This window comes from Balaenoptera borealis (genome assembly GCF_965194805.1).
Source record: "Balaenoptera borealis genome assembly, chromosome: 16".
Lineage (NCBI taxonomy): Eukaryota > Metazoa > Chordata > Mammalia > Artiodactyla > Balaenopteridae > Balaenoptera > Balaenoptera borealis.
The window spans coordinates 32,245,864-32,252,146 of NC_138872.1; positions in this window are offsets into that span (position 1 = coordinate 32,245,864).

Below are 6,283 nucleotides of genomic sequence, written 5' to 3' on the forward strand. Positions count from 1 at the left end.
AGACACCAAATCTGCTAGTGCTGTTATCCTGGATTTCTCAGACTCCAGAACTCTGAGAAGGAAATTTCTGTTGTTTATAAACCACCCAGTCTGTGGTACTTGTTTTAGCAGCCCAGACTGACTAAGACAAGAAGCAACAGAATCTCTGGGCTTGCGGGGGAGTGTTGGTCTGCTACGCAATTTCTATGCCAGCAAAGATTCTCTGTCTATGTCTCAGAGTTCCTAGATTTGGGGTGCTTATCCTGATGGCTTCCTACATGAGATCATCCATCTGTACTTGACCCTACCTCAGGCATGGAATTTTCCCCAGTTGCACTCCACCCATTTGTGTCTATCACTTCAAAACTAGCAACACTGTGAATCCACAAAGATCTCCTGTATCCCACTGAAAAGTCCTTAACACCTCTCTACAGATCAGACCTCACTGTCTTATTTGCTGAGCTTGCCTTCTTCTTCCATGTATTCCCAAGCTGAATATGGATTCCTCAGGGATAAGAACTGGAATTTCTGCTTCTTTTGTATCCAACACTGCACCTAGCACAGAGCTGAGTGCATCAGCCGAATGAATGAATGAATGAATGAATGAATCATACTGTCTTGCCCGTGGAAGCCCAGTTTCTTCCTTCCTACTACTCCCACACCCACTTAGGAGATTCTATCATGTCTTAAAAGAACTCCATATACGTCTGTCAGTATCATAGCAACAGTATATAAGTGGCTCAAAATTATCTGGGATGAATTTCTTTGCCTTCCCACTCACACAAAAGCCCAAGTACTCAAGAGTTTACCTGCACATGAAAAAGGCAAAGTATAAGATTGTTGAAAAGAGATATGGCAGGTTTTTGAGAATATCCTTCAGATGTATCAGAAACAATCCAGGCTGTAAACACTTCAGATTCTTCAAGGAAAGCAGAATGAAGTGATCTCTACAGCTTGTTTTGGATCTACTGTTCTTCGTTTTTGAGGGTCCTTCAAATCTATTCAAATCCCTTTGAGGGCATTTTGCCTTGCACAGAAGAAGGTCATGGCTCCTCAACAAAGTGCACAAGGTCCTTCGTAACCCGGTCCTGCCTTGTTCTCTAAGCTCCCCTTCCATAACCCAAACATGTGCTTTACAATCCAACCATATTGCCCAGCCCTCTCAAGCCCTCCCTTACCCTCTGCAGAATTCCTACTCACATCTCAGAACAATCTCAGATAAGACCTCCAGGAGACCTGTCCTCAGATTCTGGGTAAGATAACTAATCTCCTTGTCGCTTTGTGATATAATTATTTATTTACATGTGTATCTCTCATAGTGGACTGTGAGTGCCTCCAAACCCAATGATAAGTTTTGATCACCTTGCGTTCCTCTACACAGCTGCTACCCCAATCTTGTCAGACTATCTGCAGGGACTAGAACCCTCGCAATGGGGTCGTCAATGCCTCTCTACCTGTCTGATTCCTGAATTCCACTGCCCTGAATCTCTTTCTTTCCACTAAGATCTATCTCTTTGTATTGAAAGCACCAGAACTTTGACATGCTCTAAAAAACATAACATGCCCATGTTCCTCTGCTGCTGTTCAAACCCACCTCCCAAGCCAGGCTTTCCCTGATGGAAGGATCTCAACCAGATCCAACTGCCTCTAGCCCAACACTTGGTTTGAGGAGCCCCCTGCCTCCCAAGAGCCACAATACAGCATTCTGTTAGGTCTTCCTAGAGCCACAGGAGGAAACAATGTTCCAGCATCAGCCAGCAGGGGGCAGTGCAGAAACACACAAACTAGGTCCTTCCCTGAGAGTCATCTCTCTCGGACTCTGAAGATGGCTTGAGCCATTCCTCAGTTCCCATGTCCAGATGGATTCTTCTCTTACCAATTATTCCCATTATATTAGAAAATCCTGATTCACTTCCTGGATTGTTCGGAAAGGCAGTAAACTCTGCCGGTCAGTTCTGGATATTGGAATCAAATAAGGGCCAGAAATTACAGAACTTTTTCTCAGTGTTACCAGATCTGAGTCAGCAAGATCTTTTTTTTTTTTTTTTGCCTGTCACATGCAAAAGTTTTTCTCCAGCTTGCTTGAGGTATAATTGGCATATAAAATTGTAAGCTATTTAAAGGGTACATAGTGGTGACTTTTTTTTTTAAATTAATTTATTTATTTTTGGCTGCGCTGGGGCACGCAGGCTCAGTAGTTGTGGCTTACGGGCTTAGTTGCTCCACAGCGTGTGGGATCATCCCAGACCAGGGCTCGAACCCATGTCACCTGAATTGGCAGGCAGACTCTTAACCACTGCACCACCAGGGAAGTCCCCATAGTGGTGACTTGATATAAGGATTCATTGTGAAAGGATTCTCCCCATCTAGTTAATTAACACAACCATCACCTCATGTATTTATCTTTTTTTTTTTTTTTTTGGCGAGAACTTAAAATGTTCTTCTCTCTTAGCAAATTTCAATTGTATAATACAGTGTTATCAACTATACTCACCATGTTTTATATTAGATCCTTAGACCTTATTCATAATATAGCTGAAAATTTGTGCACTTTTACCAACCTCTCCCTAGTTCCCCCACTCCTCAGCCCCAGAAACAAATGGGTTTCTAATCCTCTCTGATGCCTTGAGTTCTAGAAAGTAGTTCTTTGTATTCTGTTAGAGCATTTGGACTTGTCTTTTAAATATGCTTTTAAATGTACCATAGATTTCTTTCTCTGATGAATAAAAAGAATTATCTAATGTTGGGAAAGTGTCAAATTCTCCACGTTTAACCATTTGCACCACAGTGCAGTTTTCTTAAGAAATCCTGTTATACGTGGATGGATCTAGAGATTATCATACTAAGTGAAGTAAGTCAGATAGAGAAAGACAAATATCGTATGATATCACTTATGTGTAAAATCTAAAAAAATGATACAAATGAACTTATCTACAAAACAGAAACAGACTCACAGACTTAGAAAACAAACTTATGGTTACCAAAGAGGAAAGTGTGGGGGGAGGGGGGGAATAAATTAGGAGTTTGGGAATAACATATACACACTAATATATATAAAATAGATAATCAACAAGGACGTACTGTATAGCACAGGGAACTCTACTTAATACTCTGTAATAACCTATATGGGAAAAGAATCTGAAAAAGAATAGATATATGTATATGTATAATTTAATAGCTTTGCTGTACACCTGAAGCTAACACAACATTGTAAATCAATATAAAATAAAAATTTTTTTAAAATCCTGTCATCAAATCCACAGAACTTAAAATCATATTATTTTGGCTCTAAAGTCATAACTTCGAACTATTTTGACTACTGAATGTGTTGCTGAGATCATGTAAGCAAGCCACTCCAAAGCATATACATGATCTTTATTGCATTATCAGTACCATAAAGAAATGCTTCTATCTCATCCTTCATTTCAAAACATATATGAGCATTTTCTTCCTGATACGTGTGCCATACCTCGGTCTTAGGGACCAAGGCACAAGTCTACTGAGGGACCTTTTATACGTACTGGTCACATAGCTAAAATGAGGCTAGTTAAACATGTAAACCAAATGCAAACCATCAATCTCTACATTTCAAAGAAATAATGTGGACATGCTGGTACAAGATGACTCCAGGGGAATTTTGGACTTTAAAAAGCATTTTGTAGATCACCAACAAGAATAAATCCGTATCGGGACTTCCCTGGTGGTCCAGTGGTAAAGAATCCGCCTTCCAATGCAGGGGATGCGGGTTCAATCCCTGGTCAGGGAACTAAGATCCCACAAGTCATGGTACAACTAAGCCCACATGCCACAGCTACTGAGCTTGTGCACCTCAGTGAGAGAGCCTGTGTGCTGCAAACTACAGAGACCACACGCTCTGGAGCCCGCGTGCCACAACTACAGAGCCCACATGCCCTGGAGCCTGCGCACCACAATTAGAGAGAGAAAACCCACATGCCATAACTAGAGAGAAGCCCAAGAGCTGCAATGAAGATCCCGCATGCTGCACCTAAGACCCGACACAGCCAAAAAAAAAAAAAAGAATAAATCCGTATCTTGCCCAATGTTGCTCCAGATAACCCTGGAGTTAAGCACAGAACCTCCACAGACAAATCCAAGTTAACCCCATCCTTACTTAGTTATCAAGGCTTTCTCCATAATATGTGTTGTGTGTGAAACCTGACAAACATCACCTCACCCAGGTGATCACAGTCAACATGAACAGTGATAAATCATGTTGATAGTATGTACTACTGATATGATGTGAAGAAAATGACACTTTACCTCTGTGGTCTTCCTCCCCAAAATTCATAACGCCAGTCTAATCATGAGAAAAACACCAAGACAAACTCCATAGAGGGACATTCTACAAAATATCTGACCGGTACTCTTCAAAACTGTCAAGATCACCAAAAAAGAGGAAAAGTCTGAGAAACTGTCACAGCCAAGAGAAGCCTAAAAAACAAGACAACTAAATAATGCCTCAATATTGCTTCATTAATTGTAATAAAAGTACCATACTAATAATGTAAGATGTTAATAATAGAGGACATTGGGTATGGAGTATTGGGAACTCTCTGTACTATCTTCTCAATTTTTCTGTAAATCTAAAACTGTTCTAGACAATCAAGTCTTGAAAAATACAAGCAACAGAAAAAGAGAAAGCATTTGCAATATATAACATAACAGATGTTTACATGGAATGTAGAAATAACTTCCATAATCAATGAGGATAAGATAAACAATCCAATACAAAAATTGACAAAGGATATGAAAAGGCACACAGAAGAAATACAGTGGCCAATAAACATAAGAAAAAATGCTTAATCTCACTAACAATCACAGAAATGCACAGTACATTAAACTATCAATAAGACTTTTTCCCTCAACAGCTTAAAGGACTGATGATAGGCAGTCTTAGCAAGGATGTGAGGAAACAATGAAAATGTATTCGTATAAAACTTGTGTAATTAAATATGAATTAACACGAGTGAATTTTTAAGAAAACTCAGAGAAAAAAAAGGCATTTTCCCTTTGCCAGACTCTAAAGAAAAATATGACTCAAAAATGAGTGAAAAAAAAAGTGATGGGTGGATATCCAATGGCCAACAACCACATAGGAAGGTGTTCCGTCTCATTCATCATCAGGGAAATGCAAATTAAAACTACGATGAGATACCATCACATACTAGAATGACTGACTTTACTGAATGTTGATGAAGATGTAGAGCAACTAGACTGTCAGTGGAACTGGCACAACCCACTCTGGAAAACTCTTGGACTGTATCTATTCAAGCTAAACACGCACCTGTTTGAAGGCCCAGCAATTCCACTTCTTGGTAAATACACAACAGAAGTGAGGGCTATGGTCACCAAATGACAAAAATGTTCATGGAAGTTTTATTCACAGTAGTTACAAATTGGAAACAACCCAAATGTCCATGGATAGTAGAATAGCTAGGTGGTACAGCAACCAAAAAGAACTATTGCCACATACAATGTAAATGAATCTCACCAACTTATTGCTGAGAAAAAGAAGTCAGTTGCAAAAAAATACATATTGTATGGTTCCACTTCTATGAAGTTCAAGGATAGACAAAATTAATCTAAAATGATAGAAATTGGCATAGTGGCTGTGCGGGTGGGGGATGTCCCTGGGAGGAGGCTTGAGACAGCCTGATGGGAGGAAAAGATGCTCTATATCTGCATCTGGGTGGTGGTTATTCAGGTAGAGACACAGATAAAAACTAATCAAGTGCACACTTAAGTTGTGTGCACTTTGCTTGTAAGTTATAAAGGAGGAAATATGGGAGTCTTTGAATATGGGATATTACTACAAAATGAGTCATTTGACTGTACTCATTGTATCACGTGCAGATCACATTTCAAAAGGAAACAGTAAAACAAAGGAATAATACATAAAATGTGGTCTATCCTTATAATGGAATATTATTTAGCCATAAAAGTGAATGAAGGGCTTCCTTGGTGGCGCAGTGGTTAAGAATCCACCTGCCAATGCAGGGGACACAGGTTCGAGCCCTGGTCCGGGAAGATCCCATGTGCCTTAGAGCAACTAAGCCCGTGCACCACAACTACTGAGCCTGAGCTCTAGAGCCTGCGAGCCACAACTACTGAGCCCGCATGCCACAACTGCTGAAGCCCACGCATCTAGAGCCTGTGCTCCGCAACAACAGAAGCCACTGCAATAAGAAGCCCGTGCAACACAACGAAGAGTAGCCCCTGCTCGCCACAGCTAGAGAAAGCCAGCACGCAGCAACAAAGTTCCAATACAGCCAAAAAAAAAGAA